Below are 23,629 nucleotides of genomic sequence, written 5' to 3' on the forward strand. Positions count from 1 at the left end.
TTCTTTATCTCTACAATATTTTCTAATATTATTTTTATAATAGCCACCCTAACGGGTATGAGGTGAGAGCTCATTGTAGTCACAATCTGTGTTCCCCTAGTATTAGAGATGTGTTTATTTACTGAGGTGGGCTCCATCCTGACAAGTGGAGGGTGGGAAGTGGTGGGAGCTTTCTTCTTTGGAGAAATGTTTATTTAAACTCTTTGCTGATTTTTTTTTCATCGTTGGTGGTTCTTGTGTTAAACTGCAGGAGTTCCTCATATTTTAAATACAAATCCATCATCAGATACATGATTTGAAAATATCGTCTCTTATTCGTCTGGGTCACCTTTCCATTCTGTTGACTGTGTCCTTCGATGCCCTTGAAAGCCTCTTTAAGTCTTCACCTCCCATGAGGAAGCCCCTTCTCCCAGGGTAAGTCTCCTCCCCTGCAGGGTTCTCTGGTCTTGGGGGTGTTGAGTCAAAGGAAACGTGGGCTTTAGGAGCCTCCTTAGAGTCCTGCATAATGAACTGCCACCCGAGTAAGCACATGGAAAAACTGAAAACCCAACTTAGAAATTTGCTTTGGTAACAAATCGCTAAGTCTCAGCCAATGGCAAAAGCCTGGGGACCCACTAGCAGTCTCCGTACCCCACTTCCATTCTCTGTACTGTACCTCACTTCCCTTTTTCTGTTCATAAATGTTGTTCTACCATATGGCAGCAGCTGACTTGCTGTGAACCCCTTCTGGTCCTAGGGGCTGCCTGATTCTCTAATCGTTCTTTCCTCAAACTCTGTACAATTTGATTTGTTTGAATTTTTTTTCTTTGAAAAGAAAATCCTGTACCTTGTGTCCTGCTGCCTCTTGGGGTGGGCTCCACCCTGACCAGCGGTGGGAGGGTGGGAAGTGGTGGGAGTTTCAGTGGCTGTGATTTCTACAGCCACCAGAGGTGAGGTCCCAGATTGTCTCCCAACAAACAGGAACCTGAATGGAATATCCCACCAAGAGAGGTGGGGTTTAGCACCTTTTTAAAAATATGGTAATGCATTGTGAGCTCATTCCAGAGACAATATTTTTTTTCTTTAAGTAAAAGATAGATGGATGGATGGATGGATGGATGGATGGATGGATGGATGGATGGATAGATGAAATTTTCACCCGCTCAGGAAAGCAACAACTCCTCTGTCCCAGTCTGACAAAAATAAGTCTGTGGAAGACTCATGGGCAGCAACTGAACTAGATTAAAAAGTGAAGTCACTAGTTTGAAGGTAGACAGCAGGTTCAGTGGGACGGAAACCAGGTCAGGAAATGCCCCAAGGACAGGGCTTCAGGCCCTACCCTCTGGGAAGCTTCTGGTGAGGACCCAGACCATCCACTGGGGAAGGCTCTCACAGAATTGTTTGGTTTGAAAGTTTCTTCCTGCCTAATCCAGTGCAGCCTAACGGATGTGTGAACAGAATGTAGGCTCCTCTCGGAAGAAGTGGCCCATCTCAGCCAGTCACCAGTGGCCCTCCTTTGAAAGCACCAATCAGGCCGTCTCTACCTGACTTCAGTTTTCTGCATCTCATTTCCTTTTCTCTCACTGTAAATACCACCTGCCCATGTGGTGAGCATGCTGAAGCATTTTTAGTCCAAACTGTTGCGGGATTCTAGAATGGCAAAGAAAGCCAATTAAACCTGCAAAACAAGATTTGCTGTCATTTTCTCTTTTAACACCCCCTGTCAGGGGCATCCTCTGCAGAGGAGGGAGCCCATCCAGGGTTCAAAACAGACCTCAGCCAGGGCCAACCTCCCTACTGTAACTTGGGGCTGTGACTTTCCCTCACCCGGCCTCCGTTTCCTACATGGAAAATCAAGTGGATAATTGCCCTAAAAATCCTGCCTTTTGTTGTTGTTGTTGTTCTGTGATACAATTTACACAGCACTTTCCTATACATTATCCAGTTTAACAAAATAATGTGGTGCGAAGCACTTGGGAAAGAATGAAACGCTTCACATGTGTGAGGAAGTCTTTTCTTCCAAAACTGCTCTGGTGGTTTGGATATGGTTTCAGTTAAGAGAATTAGACAATTTTGAGACATGGTTCCTTATCTTGTGTAGACTGAAAGGCAATTAAACAATTATTCATGTCAGAATCCGAGGTAAGGAAAAGGCCACTTCAAAGGGACCACTTACACAGTAAAAAGCCTGTTGAGTAGAAACAGAGAGAGGTATGTCATTTCCTCCTGGCGAATCCACTCCATATGGCCTCAAGCAAGAATGTTAAACTCGTCTGTGGGGAGAAGGAGAAAGAAATAAAAACATTAACTTTTTCTTTCTTTCTTTTTTTTTTTTTAACTGATTTCTAGCAGCCATTTTCTGAATAGCCTATGGAAACCATTCAGTTCCCCTAAACAGAAAGGAATTAAGCGACTAAAAGGATGTTTTTATCTTTGTCTGTAGGAATTGTTCAGCCATGAATCAATGTCTTTTTCCAAGAGGAAGATGTCAGCAACAAAAGGACATTGAACTCTGGTTGTCCCTGTATTGTTCCCTCCCGTTTCCAATTGTCCACAATGGAGACAACTACAAGAATACAATAAAATGAAGTTATCCACCCCACCACTGGCCAGGTAGCCAGGCAACCGAGATTCCAGGTTTCCTGGCAGAAATATATATATATATATATATATATATATATATATATATATATATATATATATATATATATATGTATATATATATAAAGTCAACCACAAACCCAGTTTGAATGTAAACCAGGGCCATCCCCAGTGCCCCAGCCCCACTGTCTCGTCCGCCTTTCAGTTTAGCTCCAGGAAGGCCACAAACTGTCCCAGGCTGCCCTGTTGAGAGGAGTCAGCTCGTAATCCCCTCACATGCGTGACCCTCCCATAATCCCCTCACATGCGACCCCTCCTGGATCTGCTAGAAAAACACAGTCCTACAAACAAAATTACTTGGATCTTTTACCGATATTCCTAAAACCAAAGTCGGTACATGGACCTCATCCACAGCATACTTTAAGAGAGCATCCTCTCCTGTGTATTCTCTGAGTCCATCTCATAGTTTCTCTCTTCCTCTCCCTATGTCCCTCTCCGTCCATTTTTTAAATCACAGAATTGTCACTTGACAGAGCGTCAAAGTCCTCGTCTTTTGGAGGAGGGAGTGAAGAACGACTGTTCTTGGCTGTCACGTCATGTTTTTGGCAAACCAAGAGGGTAGAGACTGTGATGATCCCAGGACAGATTATTATAGGAGTCTCAAGTTTCTTTAGTTCCTGGCTGGGGAGTCCAGCTCCCTGCCTCCTCCAATCCATCAACCTGGGAGCAGTGGCCACCTCAAAAAACTGGAGTCCCACCGAGACTTCTGGGTGAAGTGGTAGCACATAATAAAGCTGGCTCTGACAGATTCGGGGAATGCTAGAGAAGGTTCTCTCACTGCCTTCCCATCCCCAGTATGGATCCTTCCTAAGCTGCCAAGGAAATCTACTTTGGCCAGAGCAAAAAATGGTGATGGTGGGCAGCTTCTGCCAATGGTGAGTTTGTTCCACCCTGAAGTCATGCCTCCTGTAACATCATTTATTACTCATGGAACTTGGCCCGGATGTAATGGACACCGCCATTGTGCTCACTTCTGAAATCTTCTTATCACATCCTTGGAGAAGTAAAGGAGATGGAGCTGAAGAGGAATTGGGGCAAAGTTGGAACTTAAAAAAAAAAAAACAACTATATTCAACCTTGGTTCCAAGGACAGATGTCAGTGTTTGAAAGTCTCCAATGAGCACTTGCTCTGCCCAGTAACCCTTGGTGCATGAGGTGGCTATTAACATTAGTCACTCCCTGCTGGGAAGGAGGTTTGAATTCCAGAAACAAGGCTATTGCAGAAAGGCTGTGTGGTTCTCCAAACCCCAGGGGAAAGGGTGGAGACACAGCTGGCGCCCTGACTGAAGGTCACAAGGCACAGTTTCTACTTTAATAGCCACAGTCCAAGTGGAAATAAACTCTGAAGGTTAAGATCTAGGTGAAAATGGACTCTCTGAAGACGCACTTGCTGTAAGAGAGAGCAACCACGCTAGTTATCACTGCATGAACACAGCTGAACAAGGAAGAGGCAAAAATAAGGATATGGATAAAGAAAAATTACATATTATTGGCAACAAAAGGTGGAGGCGGGATTTCTCTCCTTGGAGACGTGGGAACAGCACAGAGGTAGGAGTTAGATGTAGATGCACCTGGAAGCGAACTAACTTTGTTCCCTGAGATGTAACTCAGTACTGTGTGTCCCTTAATTCTTTAGGTGACTACAATCTGGCGGGTCATTTTAGGGATACAGGAGGCAATAACCATGCTAATGAAAGTCCACGGGCTCTGAACCCCCATCCAGAAGGACTGTGGGTGCCTTCAGCCCCCCTCTCCCAGCAGGGTCTCAGGGAGCTCACATCCTTTCTTTGGCAATTACTAACAATTTCCTGGCTCTCTCCAGCCTGCCTGCCAGTGGCCTTAATTTGCCATCATTTCTGTTGCTAATGGTCAGTCTTGCATCAGAATTGACCTAATTACTCTCCCAGCTGTTGATGTTGGCTTTTCCACCCTGCGTGTTCCCAGAGAGGGGAAAGGTAGTCCTTACCCAAGCGGCTTTGCATTCTCAGTGTGTGGCTGAACTTCCCCTGGTGGAGCTAGCCATCAGGTTCCAGGGGTTGGGGGAAATACGAGGGCACTTTCCCCAGTACACTGCACACACCGCCTTCAGCCATGGGTTCGTGTTTCAGGATAGTTGCTAGGAACGACAACTCGTAGACGGCAAGCGCTTTGCGTGCACTGGACTCTATGCCCAGTGGTTGCCATAGGTGATCTCACTTCATCTTTACTTCAGCCCACGAGTAGGCATTATTATTGTCCCTGTTCTACAGATAAGAACACAGCAGGGTAGACAACCAGCACCTCGACTCTCTGCCCTCAAGTTGAGAGAGTGCGGAAGGTCTGGTCGACCCTTCCTATTTAAGGGAACTCTTCATTCTGTCCCATCAAGTGTCCTCTGGGTCATCAGGGCTATAGTTCCCCAGTGGCAACCGTTTGATGTACCTGATGAGCAGGTGGACATATGACCTCATTATATTATACATGCAGATAACTCTTGGTTTCTTTTAGCTTCAATGGAATTCAAAAATGTGAATAAAGCCTCAACAAATATGCAGACTGAACAATAAAAATCACTAAGATATTGAGTATTTAATATTGTTAGTCTCTGTTCCATGAGGACTCAGTCCTTGTAACAACCCTAGAAAGTAGGTACTATTATTATTCCTATTTTACAGGTACAACAGAGAGGTTAATAATTTCTCTAAGACTTTACAGCTCTTAAGTGGAAACATTTGGCATTTGAGTCCTAATAGCATGAGCCTGTTCCTTGCATGAGCCAAATAGGACAAGACTTTCAATCTTTTGGTGTGTTTGTTTCTTACGGCAATTTAGAAAAAAAAATAAAATGGCCAAAACTCCAGAATTAAAATAAGACTCATGCAAAGTAGTTAAAACGAGGGGTACTCTATCAATGAGAACTGTGTGGTCTTGGCTTTGTGGTCATCCCCTCCTCTTGGTTCAGTAGTAAACACGATGAATACTCCACATAAAAATGTATCAAAATAGGAGGAGGTAAATTTCCTAAGAAGGATTCAAATTCATCCCTCTAGGAGCTTAAGTGACAGGGGAGGCACTGTTGAGCAAGGTCCCATGGAATCACCAGTGGAGATGGGGAAGACAAACAGGAGTAGTCTAAGCAAAGAAAGCACTTCTACGTAATAAAGCATCCTTGGGTCCAGAAACAGGAAGTTACCAAGAGTTGATGGGCCAGGAAGAAAAAATTTCTGAATTTATCTGAACAATGAGCAGGTAAAATTTTGCCTCATTTCCAAAACCTATGCAGTCTTCAAAAGCCCTTGGTGGTAGTGGCCAAGGGGGTCAGAGAGTTGCATATATCTAGATGTCCTGGTTCATACTGTTGCAAGAAAGCGCTGGCTTACACCTGCTGTCCATCACCCCTGTCCACTCCCAGGAAGGTCCTTGCATGGTCAATAAACGATAGGGCCATCCTGTACCTGGCAAATTGGAAGAGCCAGCTAGAAATTGTATCTGACAAATTGAAAGAGCTAACAATAAATTATATGGCTGCCTTGTATCTGGCAAATTGAAAGGAAGGGTCCAAAACTCAGGTTTACTAAAGGTACTTAATAAATCATGTTTTTAAAAGTCTGCATCACAACACCCGCAAAGATGTGTCAGCACCGAGGTCTCTGATTTCTGTACTTTTACACAGTTGGTTTGGGAATCTAGAGTCAGTTTTTCTTCCTTCCACCCTGTTTTGTCTGGGCCCAGTTTTATTTAAAAAAAAAAGAGCTGCAAATTTCTCTCACAAAGATATGCAAGAAAAGCCAGTCTTAATAACTAAGTATTTCCCCATCTATCTGCAATTAGCAGATAGTAAAGAAAAAGCTTAATGTAGTGTTAAAACACACTGATACAACATAGGTCATAGTTCATTTTTATACAGGACCACTTTTGCATTTCAAACCACTCAGTTTAAAAACACACAGTTGACAATGAGTTTAAAAATAAAAGACACACACACAAAAGTAAAACACAAAGTACTTTGAAACAATGAGACTTACTAACGCTGTGGTTGATCAGTTGGCTAGTACTTTTTTTTTTTTTTTTTTTTGGCTGATGAATTTGCTATTTGTGTATGACCTAAAAATACATTCAGGAAAAAAGAAAGAATTGCAAAGTCCTTGTGGAATGGAGAAATCAACAGGAGGGCAACTGTCCCCACCATCCTTTCAACTCTGACATGGACTCTGGCTCCCTTGGGCTGAAGTGCAGGCTCTTTTCTTTTAGCAAAGTCTGATGTTGTTGATTGACGCTGTGTTGCTGCTGGGTTTTATTACTAAGGGAAGTTGAAAGTCATGATGTTAATGCATCTTCAACCTCGAGGCTCGCAAGGCACACTCCCATTTAAACTTGGCTGGCAGGACGAGGTGTTTTGATTGGCTGAATGTGTTTTAGCCATTCCCTAATGTGTGTGGTATGCTTTGAGCTCCGCAGACCGGGGGCTCGCTTTTTCCCTGACTCTTTTTTGTGATTCGTCTGTGGCGCGTTCCTCGGAAAATGGATAAGACGATCAAAAATGATTAATAAAGCCCTGTGCCTAGGAGACTTATACTTAAGAGAACAGGAAATAAAAACAATGAAAATCAAGCAACTTGAACTAATTTTCACTGTGAATAAGGGACAAAGAATTTAGATCTTCCCTGTTTGAGGGTTCCAGATTCCAAACATTTATAAATAAAATATGACCAGCTGTGGAAATTGCAAGCTACATACCATGTGAGTTACATACACAGGGAGAGGTTGTTTTTAAAAAAAAAAAAAAAATTCTGGCTTGCAAAGACAGATTTATTCTCATTGCCACTTCTAACCCTGTCAAATAAAACTGTTCCAGATTGTGAGGTCAGGAATACTTCATGGTACGTTTTAATGTGAAAGCTTAGAATTTGTACTCTAAAGTAGGGTAAAACATGATTATATTCATTTATTCTCTATTAGAAACATCATACCATGCTATATATTTTAAAAGAAAGATAAAGCATGTCACATCTTTGTACATGTATCTTCTAAATGGGCACATGGAAGTCACTATTAGGTGTCAACAAATAGCCACACAATCGAAATAAGGTGACCTGTATATAAACATATAATTGTACTCTTATAAATATATATTGTTGGGGCTGGGGATATGGCTCAAGCGGTAGCGCGCTCTCCTGGCGTGCGTGCGGCCCCGGGTTCAATCCTCAGCACCACATACAAACGAAGATGTTGTGTCCGCTGAAAACTAAAAAATAAATATTAAAAAAAAAAGTTCTCTCTCTCTTAAAAAAAAAAAAAGAAAAAAAAAGATTAAAAAAATAATAAATAAATAAATAAATATTGTTTTGAGCTAGGTGGAACATGTCTATCATTCTAGCAACTCAAGAGACTGAGCCGGGAGGATCACAAGTCAGCCTCAGCAACTTAGTGAGACCCTGTCTCAGAATAATAATAAAAAAAATAATAGAAAGAGCAGGAGACGTAACTCAGCAGTAAAGCACCCCTAACTTCAATCACTAGTACCGCATACACACATACACACCCACCATGTATTACTTTTCCTCATAAACATAATGAAATACATATATGAGAGCTATCTTGTAAATAAAATTCAATTTATTTTCACACACTGAGGCTCTGAGAAGAAAAAGACTTTCCAACATATTTTCTTTATGCCTATGTAATTCCTGCATACTTAAATAAAATACTCTCTAACAGAAATCCCGAAGGGAAATAAACTATTTACTCTAATTAGTCTGGCAGCTATTTTTATAGTCAAGGAATGCCAAAGACATTGAGTTTATTTCAAATACATTCCACCCTTTATTCAGACTTGGGAATGCAGCATATAGAGCACTTGGGTCCAAGTTTAAATCCAAACCATCAGAAAGAAACAAATACAGGAAGGAGCGGTGAACTCTGCTCCAGGCAGCATCTGACACAGAGATGTAAGGAAGCAATATTGTAGCAGGTTGGGTGGTATCCCCCGACCCCCGCCCGGAAAAGATATTCCACATTCTAATCCCTGGAACCTGTGAATGTAACCTTACTTTTTAGAAAAGGGGTCCTAGGCCAGGCACGGTGGTGGTACTCACCTATAATCACAGTGACGTGGGGGGCTGAGGCAGGAGGATCACAAATCCAAGGTTTGCCTGCCTGGGCAACTTAGCGAGACCCTGTCTGAAAAATTTAAAAAGGGCTGGGAATGTAGCTCAGTGGTAAGGGCACACCTGGGTTCAATCCTAGTAAAAATGGGGAGGGGCTTTTGCATAAGTAAGAAAGTTAAAGATCTTTCAATGAAATCATCCTGGATTAGCCAAGAAGACTTAAATCCAATGACAAGTGTCCTTCCATGAGATGCACATAGAGACAGACAGGAAGAAGGAGGAGCAGAGACAGGAGTGATGTCGTAGCCACAATCACGGGACAGACAGACTCAGCAGAGTTAGAACAGACTCAAGAATCCTGCTAGAATCTTCGGTGGGAATTCAGCCCTGCCACGCACTGATTTCAAAGTGTGACCTCAGAACTGTGGAGATTTTTTGTTGTTTTAAGCCACCAAGTCTGCCTTCATTTGCTACAGCAGCCCCCGGATCTGAATACCTGTAGCATCCCAACATCTAGAAGATGAAGGATAACAAGCAGGACAATGGAAAGTTAGGGAGATTGATTTGAGTTCACAACAGAGAAAACAATAGGAAGAAAAATTTAATTGTATGTGTGATTTAAAAAAAAAACTCATTAGATTAAGACTCCCAGAAATATCTTTCCCAGGGTCACTGCACTTGGGACCCTTGAACACCAGGTGCTGAAGTCCGGTGCTCTCTGGAGTTTGGAATGTGGCCTTGGTACTCAGCCTCTCAGAATTCCACGAGAGACCTAGAAGAGCAGCCTTGAGGAGAAAATCATGTCTTTCCCATGCTCACTTGAGCCCAGCTCAAGGGGAATGAATATGAGATTGGAAAATAAATGTGCACCTTGTGTCCCCTGGGCTTGGGCCTGGGCCACACCCACTGCGGGGTTGAGCCCTTCATGGGTGGGTCTGGCAAGCGGCGAGTCGCCCCGTGAGGGAAAATTCCTCCTAAGGCAGGATTCTCACCAGAAACCCAGGAAACCCGGGCCTCTCTATGGAACGTTAGCTGTGTGTGCACTTATTCTGAGAGAGGGTTTGGGCCTTTATCATCTTTCCAGAGGTCTCCATGGCTCCCAGAAATGTAAGAAATTATGTCCTAAGAATGCAAAGGAAGCCCAAGTGAGCTTGAACTACTAGAAAAAACTAAAAAAAAAAAAAAAAGATGTTGACTTATTCCAGGAGCCCACTTTAGGGGCAAGGCAGGGAGAACATTATAAGCAAAAATGAGAAGTTTGGCCCAGGGAAACCTAAGCAGCCTTGCATACGGCTCCCTCTCAGGGGCTCACACAGCAGAGAAAGGCATTTTATGCCCGCTCACACACACACACACACACACACACACACACACACACACACACACACACACGGCCAGCTCACTGCAAAGCTTTGGCACACAGAGCCTGCCAGAGTCACCCAAGGAATATGGCCACACCCTGAAAAATAAGTACAAACAAGATGGCCCTAGAGATGCCCAGAAACACGAGGATAGACCAGGAGGTTGAATGTCCTGCTTTAATCAGCAGGATTTGGGTTTAATGTTACTGTGAGCTCATTGCCACCCTGACACGGGCATACTTGGAAAACTCACTATAAAAGGTGACACAGGACTTGAACCTGCCCAAAATCATACAAATATATTTATGAAGATCAGTTCACCTTAAATTGGTGGCAACTTTTAATATTTAGTCCCACTTGAATAATCCCCAAGAATATTTTTCAGATTAACGCTTATACCTAACATGCCCAAAACAGAGTCATTTATTTCAGTCAACGACAGACGGCATATATGTAGGTAGTCCTGTAAGATTATAGTGGAACTAAAAAACTCCTATTGTTAAGGAACAGACAGGTGTGAATGGTGAGAACACGAGGTTAAGAGAATAATTCTATAAAATGGGCCCAGGGTGCTGACCCCCACATGCTTTCTTTGCCAAGAAGCAATTTACCTGCAGCCCTGCCTGACCTCAGTGGACAGGCTATGTCACATTCCTCAGCAAACTACCCTTCACTGCAGGAGAAATGCAGGCCCCAAATAATGTTGATAAGAGGAATCCAGGAGACCCTGAAGGAGGAGACTTTTGTGACCAGATCCTGAAACTCTGGGAGATAAGGAGGGTTCCTCCTAACCCTAAAACCTATACGAATGAATAGTTAAGAATCTACTTAGAACCGGCTCAAGTGACCTAGGGTTGCCAAGGCAGTGGGGTACTTGAAAGTCTGATGTCCGTCAAAAGTCAAGAGGTAGACCTGAGCAGGACTCTCTGGAAACTTCTCTGGGATCCCCAGGAAAGCTGCAATGCCAGCTAGGCACCCTATCCCTCTCCTCTGTGAGAGGACCCGCTTTCTTCCTTGGGAGTATCCCCTTTCCCTTTTCCTACCCCTTCAATAAACTTATTCCTGTTACTCTAAGTGACACATCTGAAATCTTTCTGACTTGGTTTCAAGAATTAGGGTTTGAGGAAAGGGTCTTCAAGTTGCTTCAGTTTCTTGAAAGCCCCCAGCTCCGTAACACTATCACCCAGAGATATTGTATCCAACACAACACGTTGCACAACACATCACCCCCATGTTGGCTGTGTGCTGGTGTAAACACACCCACTGAACTAGCAGTTGTATCAAAGTACACCACATACAATTACTTACAGTATGTGATACTTGGTAATGATGATAAGCGACTATGTCACTGGCTTATGTATTTATTGTACTTATTATGGTTATTTTAGAGTGCACTTCTAATGACTAAAAAGTGTGTACTCAACCGAATGTCATGTTCAAAGACAGCAGCTCCATACATCTTGCATTTACTGAGTCTCTGAACTGCAGCAAGAGACCATGTTGAGTGAGTGGCCCGCACCACATAGGTCTGTAAGAGCGCACTCTAGGAGGTTCACACAGTGACGAAACACGTCCTCATCATGAAGCAACACGCTGCATAATCTACACATGTGGACATCACTGGAGACTGTAAGAATATATGACCACAAGTGGACGTTTGCAGACTCCAGGTCAACCTCTACAGGTACCAAGGTTGGCTATTGAGGCCTCCATGCCCTGGGCAGAGGCCACAGGCATCTCCATTCCAGACCAGAGCAGTTCACCCGGAGCCTTTTCACTGAGGGAGACAAGGAAAACCAGATCCCTTTTTTAAAACGCTTGCAAAGAAAAAAATAAATAAACACAACAAACACAGGATTTTTTTATGGTCTCAACAGAGACAGGTAAAGACTAGAATGTATGTATATTTATATAGAACGGGGTTTTGATAAAATAGAATAAGAGCTGGGGGAGTTCCCATTTTATTATTTGTTAAAAAAAAAAAAAGTAAAAAAAAAAACCCCTCAAACCTCAGCCCCAGTCCCTATTGAAAAAGAAGAAAAAAAACATGAGCACAGAGGAACTTGTAGAGTGAATGCCTATCTCCCTCAGGCCCACTCAACCCCGTCACCATGGAGACTCCTGAAGGTTCCAGGAATGACTCACAGATCCGCTGGTAAAGCCTTTGAAATGCAAGCAGCACGGAACACAAAGGGGAACTTGGTCTGCAGCCCTTGAAGGCTCTGCCTGTGACTCCAGGCTGACAGTCTAGAGAGAAGGTGGCAGGCTTCAGAGAATATGTCCTCCCTTGCTTCCCGTCCTCATTATTTGGAGGCACTCTGCTTCCCAGAGCAAAAGTTAAACAACACTTTTGCCTTGGATCAGCCTTGTCCTCCACTACAGGAGAAACACCCAGGTAAAGCCCAGAGGTGTGAGTACTTGAAAGGGGAGGCCGGGAGCCTCCGGATTAGAGGGGAGGCAGTGTTCAGAAACTCTGGGCTAGAAAAAGGCATGTAGGCACTGTGGGCCAAGGTTTTCCTCCGGCAGCTGAAGTCTTCTCCTGGCTGACCACCCTCTGGCTGCATAAAACTCACTCATCACATTATGTTCCTTCTGAATTCTAGAGTGTAGACTCTGAAAATGGCTTTGCTTTTATCTCCACCATAGCAAGGACCTGAAGTCAGAGAGACACAGGAAGAAGAGCAGAGCAAGGAAGGTTCTCCTTTCAGGTCAGCCTAGGCCTTGTCTCAGACTCAATAACAGCCCGGAGTCTGAGACCCAAGGGAATTTCCCAGGGTTGTCTCTATAACCGTTCCTAATTTGCTTTTTTCGTTTTTTGTTTTGGAACTTTGGCATTAGAATCCAGGGATGCTTTATCACTGAGCTATGGGTATCCCAGATCATTTTACTTTTTGAGACAGGTCTTACTAAACTGCAGAGGCCAGCCTCTAACTTACCATCCCCCTGCCTCAGCCTCCTGAGCCACTGCAATTACAGGTCTGTGCCACACTGCACCTGACTCCATAACACAGATCTGTAAGGAGGAACACCAGAGTTCTCTAGTCCAAAATGCATGGAAAGTACCCCCTTTTTTTCTCTAGAATAGAACCCACATGAAGACGTGTTTTCTTTACTTCTCTAACCTTAATCAGTACATCCTGGTGAATGCAGACCTGCCCAAGCACGAAAACAAATCAGAAAGAAAGGAAGGGCTGAGCCAACGCTGCAGCAGTCGGCTCCTCTAAACTATTTATTCTGATTTCTCGACAAGTGAGTTAATTGGATGAGCCCCTGTGACAGACATTCCTTACTAAAATTCATAGCTTCCTGCCAAAACAACATATTGTGCGCTGCTATATTTTCCTGGTTGGATCTCGGAGCTGCCCTGGGTCCTGAGCAGTTTCACGTGGGAAAGAGAAAATTGAAAGCACAGAAACCAAAGTGGCATGTTTTGAGGCTCCGGGTCGCCTGGCCGCTGCCCTCTGCCCAGCACCTGTTATTATTGTTAGGGCTTCGGAGGGCTCGAGTTCCCTGGGAGCCACGGAGAGTGAAGAAGCAGATGCCTGTTTTGAAGCATCACCAGCTGGAGCTTCCCTGCAGCCTGTGCGGCCTGGGAAGGGCCCCTGCTGTTTGGCGGCTGCCTCTAGAGCTGGGCTCTTTCCCGCAGGTAGGTTCCCGCCGGGCAGCCCTGTCCTCTGTCCCTGTCCCTGTGCTCAGGGCCCATGCCGGGCACCTGGATGGCCCTCCTGGCCAGTGCCACCCCAGCCTCGCTGTTGCCCTGGGGAGCAGGGCTGGTCCCGCCTGCCCAGAGCCAAAGATGGACCGACCGTGGGGTGCAGGGCGCATGCTCGCCCGCCCTGGGCACCCCATCTGCAGCCTCCAGCGCTGTCTGACAGGTTCCTTCTCCTTCCAACAAAATTCAACAGCTGCCTTCCAGGACCCAGTGATTTCCCCTCTGAATAGCATTCCCTTTTCACCTTCGAGGACTTTCATCTCAGCCTCCTTCCATCCATCTGCAGGGGTCCAACAGCCACCACCCCTCTGCTTCCCAGGTCCCTTCTCTGATGCCCTCAGAATGAAGGAGCAAGATGCCAAGGCCTCGGCTGTCCTCCCAGGACTTGGGGCTCCCCCACACGCCCTCCTCCACTCTCTGGAGCGCGTACTCTCCGCACCGAACATGCACAGACGGGGTCTTTGCTGCGCATTGAGGTTCCCCGCGCATGCGCAGAGACCCATCAGCAAGCGGACAACAGGCCAAGGCGCACTTGCACTCCAGCCCCAGGAGCCTCGGAGTCCGCCCCACAGATGAGCCACCAGTTCACTCCAGGGTGGGTCACTGAGCCCTGTGGCTTCCCACGCCTCAGATGTCCCTGTTCCCTGTTCCCAATCGGTTTCACCTTCATGACCCCGTATGGCAGCTTCTCCACAACCTCCAGGAGCATCTAAGGACAGCATCGTCTTTCCAGAGGAGACTGCCAAGGACCACCGTTTGCTGGTCACAGCAGCTCCCACCCAGGGCTCTGGGCTTGGATTCTGCACCCCTCCACCCCTCCTGGCTCCCAGGGAAACACAAACCAGCCCAGATGGCTCATTTCTCCTTCTGGGACATCCTAGAGTAGGGGTTACCCAGAGGGAAGAGGTAGGGAGAAATGGTCTTCCAAATGAGAGAAGACAGCTAAGGAATGGAATCCATATGAAAGGGAGTGGCTTTGAAACAAGAAATTGACTCAATAGGAGAACAAAGTCCCTATGTGGAGAAATATTATTATTATTTTTGCCCCAAGAGAGCAAAACATCTCAACATTTCTGCCTGAAATCATCTATCATTTCTGAACAGGGCTTGCTGCTGTCCTCTCCTGGTCCCCAGCTCACTCTGATCCAGATGCCCCTCCCTTGCCTCTGCACTGGCCCAGGTTCATTCCTTTCTGAAAACCAGCTCATACACACCTGTTCCTGGCTCCCAGCCTCCAGGGTCTTCATTTTGCTGAACCCCTTCCCATGTCTACACTGTTTGAGGCTAATTTAATGTCCTAGTTGGTATTTTGTCTTGAGAGAGTCCATTGGTTGTTGTGTGTGAGCTGACCAGAAGGAGGCGCACATATCTTCCTACACTCATCCTGCTCTCCTTGCTGGGGACCCCAGGAGGTGGAGAGAACCTCTCCATCCTAGGTCCACCGAAGCTACTCTTCTCATTTCGTATAGCACAATCTACCTTGTGGGCCTCCAAGACATTTGCCAGGGCTTCCTTCTGTTAAGTGACTATTGAGTTTAAAATTTCTATGTGTTAGGTATGATTATCCCAGTGATGCTGGGCAACTGTTCATTTCCATGGATTGAGAATAAATAGAAGTTTAGAGTTACGGATATAACTCAGTGGCAGAGTGCTTGCCTAGCATTTGCAAGGCCCGGGGTTCAATTTCCAGTACTAAAAAGCAGTTTAAGTTGCAGTATGAAAGATCTAAGCTTAAAATATATATATATTTTTTATTCTAGAGCTGGGCACAGTGGTACATTGCCTGTAATCACAGTGGCTCAGGAGGTTGAGGCAGGAGGATAGCGAGTTCAAAGCCAGCCTCAGCAAAGGTGAGGCACTAAGCAACTCAATGAGACCCTGTCTCTAATAAAATTCAAAATAAGGCTGGGGGTGTTGCTCAGTGATTGAGTAACCCTGAGTTCAATCCCTGGTATCCAAAACAAAAAAACAAAATTTGGAGGGTGGGTGGGTGGTGGCTGGTAGATTTTGCACTCCCTTTGCTAAGAGAGTCTTTAAATGCAAACTCCCCACTCCCCTCTTTTCAAATGCCTCAGTGTTCTGGTAGAAACTGAAGGAGTTGGGAAGGATCTGACTTAGAAATAACCCTGAACAAGGTTACAAACAGGGTGGATGCTTTGGGTTTGTAGACCTATTTGGTTTGGCATGCCTAGTGTTTCCCATGAAAATCCTAATTTCTGCTTCTTTTGAACAAAACAGTTGATATGACAACCCAGGGCTGTCTGCCCTGGTTGGCTACAATGCCTGCTGGAGTGAGGTCAGTCTGCCTCCTTGGACAGGTCCTGCCCATTCTCTTGGCCTTGGCCCCTCAGGGCAATTCAACTACAGATGCTACTTTCCTGGCCTATGAAGCATTTGAGTTGGTGACCTCATACAATATGCATCAGGTCAACCTTTCCAACATGCACCTTTCCATTTAAGCCAAAATCTGAGCTTTGCCAAACTTCTCTAGACAGCATAAGAGTACAGGGCACAGGCTGAACTGCTTTTGCATTACCGGTTCTGATTCCCACACTCTATTTTAACTCTCCATGAAAACATGGCAGAATCAAGTTCCCTTCCTGCTTCCCTTCTGGGGAAATCAGAAGTATTCACCAGGTGTGGAAATACAAACTTATTTCTTGGAGTTGCCAACTTTGCTATACAGAGGCACATGTTGATTTCTACCTAATGAAAAATCCAGAGCAAGCTGGAGTCTGACAGATACAACCCAATCCACTGTTTACTCTGGTGCTAATCACAATCATGTTTACAGGAAAATGCCCTCATCTGCTTCCAGCAGCTCCAGCCACTCAGCCATGTGAGAGCTGTCTTCAAAGTCAATTGCCTGTCATTTTGCTGATTTATGTTGAGCAACTGCAAGGACCCCTCGAGGTATTTGTAGCTAGCTTGATGATTCCCAGCTTATAAAGTGGCACTGGGCAGAGTATTTCAGTTCAAATTCCCATCAAGACAGAATTTAAATCCCCAGCCCTGCTGCTCGTGTTTGCAATGTGAGCACTTTAGATAAGCAGAAACCATCAAACCCTAAATGCTGGGGGAAATACAACCTGGATTTCTTCAAATGGAGCCTGAGCCCAAATCTTCCTTCAGACCTTGGATACGGAAGTGATTCTAACCGTCTTTAAAACAGTGATCACATATGCTTTTTCCCAAGAAGTAGGCACTACTGAGGCAGGCCAGGGACGATCAGATAGGAAGGAACCGAGAAACGCATTTTCCTGACCGCCTGCCTGGATTCTTACATTTCAAACCAGCAGAATCTAATTTCTTTGGAATTGCTTGGCCCTCAAACAGAAATTTTCTTTTTAAAATGAAAATATGACTGAGAAGAGTGACGTATTAAATTACTAGCCCATTAGCTTCTGGTTCAGCTTCAGTTTTAATGGAGTACAACCTCCTTTTCGATGCCAATTCCCTCTCGACCCTTCCCCCACATGCACTGAATATGCTGGAAGCTTCCAGATCTCCAGGAGCGAGTGGGCCTTCATCTGTTGATGCTGAAAGGTTGGATGGCAGGTTCTTTCTGAGAATCACCTGCACCCAACGCCTTGTGACTTGTTCCATGCACTGTCTCAGCAAGTCCTGAACCACCAAGAGGTAAAAATGGGTGACATATTTTTTTAGGTTCTCCCTTCGAGCAGTGGGCAGTCACACAAATGATGCGAGGATCACCCAGCTCTTGCATTTTCTGTATCTCTGCATTTTTTTTGCCTACTTGGTGTCTCAGATAACATATTCATACAGCATTAGGGCTTCATTGCGAGGTCTAACTCAGCTTCTTCAGGTGAGGAAACCAAGGTACTGTGACTTCCCTACAGTCAGAAGAGACTGAGGATCCTTAAGAACCCAGACTTGCGCAAGACTGACTCATCCAAATTAAGGCCGACTCCAAAAGGAGTTCCATTGAGTCATCTTCCCATCATTTCTCTCCAGTTCTCGCTTAGAGAAAGCATGTGTTTCTTCCCTTTAGAAAAGAGACTGCTCAGATGTACCACCTCATTACATTTGTTAATTCCTCTCTTTACATGCCAGCTGTCTTTTTCTGGGTTTCTGTCACCTGCCCTATTTGGCCATCTCCAAACTGGCTCCTGTCTTTGAGCCACACAGTGAGCTTTCCTGCAGCTCCACTTCCTGTTCCAGGGCCAGTTTTGCCCCTTGCCGGCGGCTGCTGCTGCTGCTGCTGTTGCTGTTGCTGCCTCCTCAGCCTGGAAAGCTGGGTTCCCTGCTCACTCGCTGTGCTGCCGAACGCCACTGGGTGGCAGTGTTTCAGAGCATTCCTGGGCCCTGCAACGTGGCTTTTGGGTTGGGCGGCTGATTGCTCATCTTTTACAGCACAAATAGGACTGTGTGAACAGGCAGAGCACAGATTTGCTTTCGCACTTGGGAAAGGATGAGTATTAGATTTGATGGTAACTAGGGACAGAGGTCTGCGTACTGTCTGTGTCCTTTTAGAGCTTGCTGTATGCACCAGGCTGACATCTGCCATCATTTTAACAAAGGAATCACAAATCTGAAGTTGGCTTGGGAGGTACCCTGGGAAAGAATGGACATAACCCTCTGCCCTCCTCGTTTTGATTTTTCAACCCACCATTGGGCTCTGATTCATCCATAAAAACAACAAGCAAAGGGGAAAAAGGCAATTCCCATGAGCATTATGTGTTTGCTGGACAGGATAGTAATGGCTAATCCTTCTAATGGCTTTGGTCACTGCAGGATATTAGCTATTAGGAGGGTCTGTTTTAAGGGGAGTGGTGGGGGAAGGTAGGCCATCTGCTGATTACAGCATGTACTAGGAATGGAAAGAACATTTAAAGAGACACAGTCCGTCGATTTGGATGCAAATAATTAGTTTGCCATTTAAAAGGTATATCCGGGGCTTGGTTTTTAGTATCTGAATTGTATGCATAGTTCAGACTCTAAATGTGATGCCTCCGATTGGAGCCGATCCCAGGAACTATTTGGTTCAGCCCTTGTGCTTTTTGTAAAGGATTTCTCAGGGGACGAAGGGAAATGCAGCCTGAAACGCTTCAACATTTACAACAGGAGTTGGAGCCTGTGGAATTCAAGCCAAATGTTTTTATTATAAACAGGGCAGCCCAGGACCAAACTGTGAAGAACACGCTTAATTGCCAAGCCTCCTGCCCAGACCCAGCCTCTGCACAGGGAATGGTCCCCTCCATCTCACTGGTGGCCCCCTCCCCTCTTGGGGTTCTCCATTTTTTCCAATGTGCTTTACCTTCCCTCCCAGGCCTGAAAAGGAGCTAAGAAAGAAAGAAAAATCGTCCCAAGTGTCCTGGAATCACAGGAAATGAATTAGGCTCTCAGTTCAGGAAAACTAGGGACAGGCTGACCTCTCCCCCCTCCCAGATGGATTCAGCCGAGACTGGAAGTGAGCAGCGTCCTGGCCTCCCCACCTGGCCTGACCCTGGCTCCAAGGTAACCCCTGTGGCAGCCTCTGGGGATTTTATCCTACAACTCATGAGAAGGGAGACTGTGAGGATTTATTCAGTATCAAGTGCATCCTGTCATCATGCAAAATATCAAACACTTGGCCCCTGAACTGAGAGAACATAAAGCCTTGAGGAGAGAGAGTTCCTGAATATTGAGACGTTAATGTTGAATACGGGCAGTAGATGATGCAGGTGTTCCCAGAAAGAGGCAATTGCCCATGAAGGTGAAGTCATGAAAGTCATCACAGGAGACTCCCATGACTGGAGGTGAACCTCCATTCAGACCTCGGAGGAAGAGGGGGTTGAACCCACAGAGGGACTGGAGGAGGGCATGCCTAGGGGGAGACCCTGGGTTAACAAGGTCCAGAGCACAGAACGTAGGGGAAGACACAGACAGTCCATCTGGCTGCATTTGAAGGGTCTGAGAAGCACAGTAGACTAAAAGGTAGGAGAATCGATACAGATCTGCCGTGGCATCCCTGTGGATGGCGTTGGTTTTTTTGTTTTTGTTTTGTTTTTTAAGATTGCAAGCCACAGGGACACTTGACTTACCTTAAGTGAAGGGGGTTGAATCTACTAAGACAACGAGGGGTACGTCAGCAAGAGAACCTAGCCCTGCCTCTAAGAAAAGTTGGGACAGGCATGTCACCAAGCTCTAGAGACAGGCACGCTCTGTGTGAGAACTGAGTGGTTTAAAATAGAGCTACTTAGAGATGTCAAGGTCTAGTAAAGCCAACAGATCAGGCAGAGACGGCCGTTGGGATTTTAGTTTATTACAGTTCCCAAGGGGACAGGGGGTGCCATGCTTTGGGGACCACCTTCTCACCAGGGCGAGAGGAAGGGTGGGGAACCGCGGGCAGGAGCCTAAGGCAGAGGTGGGAAGGGGGATGCGAGTTGAGCAGGCCCAGGATTTGTAGGTCAATACTTCCCATGGGACCCGGAGCGTAGGGGCTATGCCTAGTTGTGAATCTGGCCTGGGGATGATTAGGGCAGGTCCACAGTGATCCTGGAGTAGTAGGGGCAGGGACTCTGGATTTGTTGGTTTGCTTCTGAAAGGCATTCTCGGATGGGATGGGGAATGCAAGCCATTTGCCATCTCTAAGACTTGACTACTCGTGGGACAGGCAGTCCCTGTCAGGCCAATGAGGCCCCAGATCTCAAAGCATCAGAATACAGGAAATGGTCATGGTCAACACTGTGGAGATCAGTTCAGGACACAGCCATCTTGTTGTTATCCCCCGTGACTGCCACCGCGGTGCCCAGATTGGGTGACTCATCCTCAGCCCCTCCCTGACTCTCCTCTGCTGCTCCCATCTGGAGTGAGACTCCCAGGAGAGGATCAGATTGATTCTGAGGCTCGTCCAGCCCTGGCTGTTCTTGGGCAGCCCTTGATGTCAGGCCCCTTGCTGGCTGCCTGGGAATCAGATGCCCCCTCGTGGTCTAATCAGTTTAATAGTGAATCTCACGGCTTGGCCAGCCATGCTCAGAGCCCCTGGTGGGGGAGGTCCTCCTTCTGAGGATGCCAAGAAGGAGGAAACACAACTGGCCAGCACTTCACATGGCCTTTCCCACACAAAGCTTTTGGAAACCAGGAATTGAATCTGGATTACAACCGTAGATGTCCCCAGGGATGCTAAACAGGGTGGTGACTGAAGACAAACTTGGCAATAATTTGCGGGATGCATTGGAGAGGAAGATCCTAGAAACAGGAAGACTCACCAGGATCTGATAAGGTCCTCGTGGTCCTGGCACCCAGAACGAGTGGTGGCCATGGATTGGAGAAGAAGGTGTCCTTCCCAGAGACGGGCCACAGGGAGCATTGACAGGGCTTAGTAACTCACCAACCAAGGAGGAAGGACAACACCGAGGCTGCGAGCCTGGGGAGGGAAGGAAGGGCCCTCCCTGACAGAAACAGCCCAGCATGAGAAGAGCACCGACGGCAGGGTATCCAGTCTGGACATCTAAACCATACCAGGTGGTGGACACTGACAGTCCCCAACCCTGGCTGAGCAGGAAACACTGGCTGTGGCCACGAGACCCACCTCTGTCCAACTGGGAGTTTAAAGGATGAAAACATGACTCTCTCTCCATCCCTCTGTTGAAGGGCACCTGGGTGGCTACCGTGAGCGGAGCTGCTATAAACACCGAGGTGGCTGCGTCATTATGGTCTGCTGATATTAAGTCCTTCAGATAGAAACCTAGGAGTGGAAGTTACTCAGCCATAGGGAAGAATGAAATTCTGGCATTTCCCAGTAAATGGATAGAACTGGAGAATATTGTGCTAAGTGAAATAAGCCAATCTCAAAAAGCCAAAGGCTGAATGTTCTCTTTGATATCAAAAATGGGACCCTAATTAGAGAATGTTATATTCCATGTAAGGTATAATGTCAAAATACTCTTACTGTCATGTAGCACTAAAAAGAACAGATAAAAAAGGGGGAAAAACATAACTCTCATGCAAATATATTCTGAGCACCTGACACAGACTTGCTTCACTGAGACTGACGAGGGGCCAGCAGGATGGAAAGCCCAGCTCAGAGAGGATTGTGGAACAGGAGCTTGTATGCTCCCTTGGGAAAGGAATGTGGAAGAAAGTTTGCTAAGCTGGATAGACAAAAAGATTTACTGTCCTACAGGGCTGTAAAACTATCCCTTTAAGCTATTTTTCTATTGGGCAGAAATGTTTGCATCTCTAATGGACAAAAAATCATTTGCAACTTAACAATCTTCTACAAGTTAATGTCTAACTCTGCACTGTTTGGTCCCTACTCAATAGTTAATTGTAGGCACAATTCCCTAGAAAGCTATGTCATTGGAGGCTGGGGATATAGATAGCTCAGTTGATAGAGTGCTTGCTTTGCATGTGCAAGGCCCTGGGTTCAAAAAAAAAAAAAAAAAAGCTAGGCCTTTTTGCATAGGCCTCTTAGACAAGTTCCAGAATGATACTGAAAGGCCCCGCAGTTATCCTTTAGCTTTATTTCTAAGTTTTGGTTAAGTTTTAACTTCTCCATCCTGTCAATGTAGCAGTGGTGGGGATTGATACCTTCCTCCTTTTATGGACTGATTCTTTATGAGAATTAGCTTCTTAAAATGTGTTTAGCTACTTTGTACCTTCCTCTTTTCCATGTGTGCTATGTTAGTCAGTTTTGTGTTACTGTAACAAAATATGTGAGATAATCAAATTATAAAATGGAAAGGTTTATTTTGGCTTGAATTGAGATCTAACCGCTTAAAGCAGGCTTCTCTGTGCTCTCTCCTCAGGGAGGCCAAAAGAAGGTGGTGCTAGAGTTTGGATGTGGTTGGTCATTTCCCAAACTTGTGCTGAAAGATTCATTCTGTTCATTTGCTTCCACAAAGTCAGGTTTCACCCTTGCAGCAATTATGTCAGTCAATTCTGTGACACCTGCTAAAATGGTCAGGAAGGCTTTATTTAGGATTATTGCAAAAGGAGTCGCGATTATCATGAGAGGGGAGAGTGAGCTCCCTCCAAAACAAGAAGGACAAGTGGAAATTTCCAGCCAATGAGCGGGGCTAAGGGGAGAGCAGATGAAAAATGACAAAGAAGAGACCTGGAGAACGGGAGGTTTCTTGCTAACCCAACTGAACAACATTCTCGCCTATGGCAGACCCGGGCAATCAGGGAGTGAGTGGGGATGAAGCGTTTGATCCCTTACGAGGGTTATCATATATCAAAGGGCAGGGAACGCCTACCAGACTAACTTAGCAGGATTATAGCAAAGAGTGGGTGGTCCAGGCCCAATAAGGGCAGAAGAGGAGCCAAGTGCATGATCTAAGTTCCAGACCTGGCTGAGGAGAGAGCACAGAGAAGCCTAACTAAGGTTGTCAGTGCCCCTGCTCTATGTTTACGTATTTGTGTGGCCCTGAAATCCTGTCTTCATTTCTACACCGTGAGCTCCTTGATCACAGGACCCTTCTGCCTCTGCTTACCATGTGCCGTGATCTGGGCGTGGTTTCATGCGCTGGAAGACTGGTATACTACGGGATACCAGCATAGGGTGTTAAAAGATGGTGGAGCCTTTAAGAGGTGGGGCCTGGTAGAAAGTAATTACATCATGGGGGACACCACCTCAGCAGGATTAATGCTTGTCTAGCAGGAAGGAGTTGGTTAGAGCTCCAGGAAACGGGTTGGTTACTACAAGCTGAAGAAACCCTTTAGCTTTCTCTTCTTGCTCTCTTACTTCTGCCCTGACCATGTGCCATCTCACTCTTGCACGTGTTTCCCCCATGTGATGCTATCCAGATGTGGTTGCTGGACCTTGAACTTTCAGCTTCCAAAACGATGATCTAAATCTACCTATTTTCTTTAGAAGCTACCAG

General features: G+C 45.8%; 2 long non-coding RNA genes across 2 annotated transcripts in view; both read left to right on the forward strand.

Annotated features, from left to right (window-relative positions):
• Nucleotides 1–2,756: 2,756 nt before the first annotated feature.
• Nucleotides 2,757–23,629, forward strand: part of LOC144365177 (uncharacterized) — a 44,502-nt gene continuing 23,629 nt past the window's right edge. Inside the window, exon 1 of the long non-coding RNA XR_013423449.1 lies at nucleotides 2,757–4,188. This is a non-coding gene — a long non-coding RNA (uncharacterized LOC144365177). The remainder of the gene's footprint in view (nucleotides 4,189–23,629) is intronic.
• Nucleotides 12,257–19,379, forward strand: LOC120888487 (uncharacterized). Its single transcript, XR_005732157.2, has 3 exons — nucleotides 12,257–12,482; nucleotides 13,576–13,733; nucleotides 14,119–19,379. It is a non-coding gene; the product is annotated as an uncharacterized LOC120888487 (long non-coding RNA).

This window comes from Ictidomys tridecemlineatus, chromosome 6, assembly GCF_052094955.1.
Source record: "Ictidomys tridecemlineatus isolate mIctTri1 chromosome 6, mIctTri1.hap1, whole genome shotgun sequence".
Taxonomy (NCBI): domain Eukaryota; kingdom Metazoa; phylum Chordata; class Mammalia; order Rodentia; family Sciuridae; genus Ictidomys; species Ictidomys tridecemlineatus.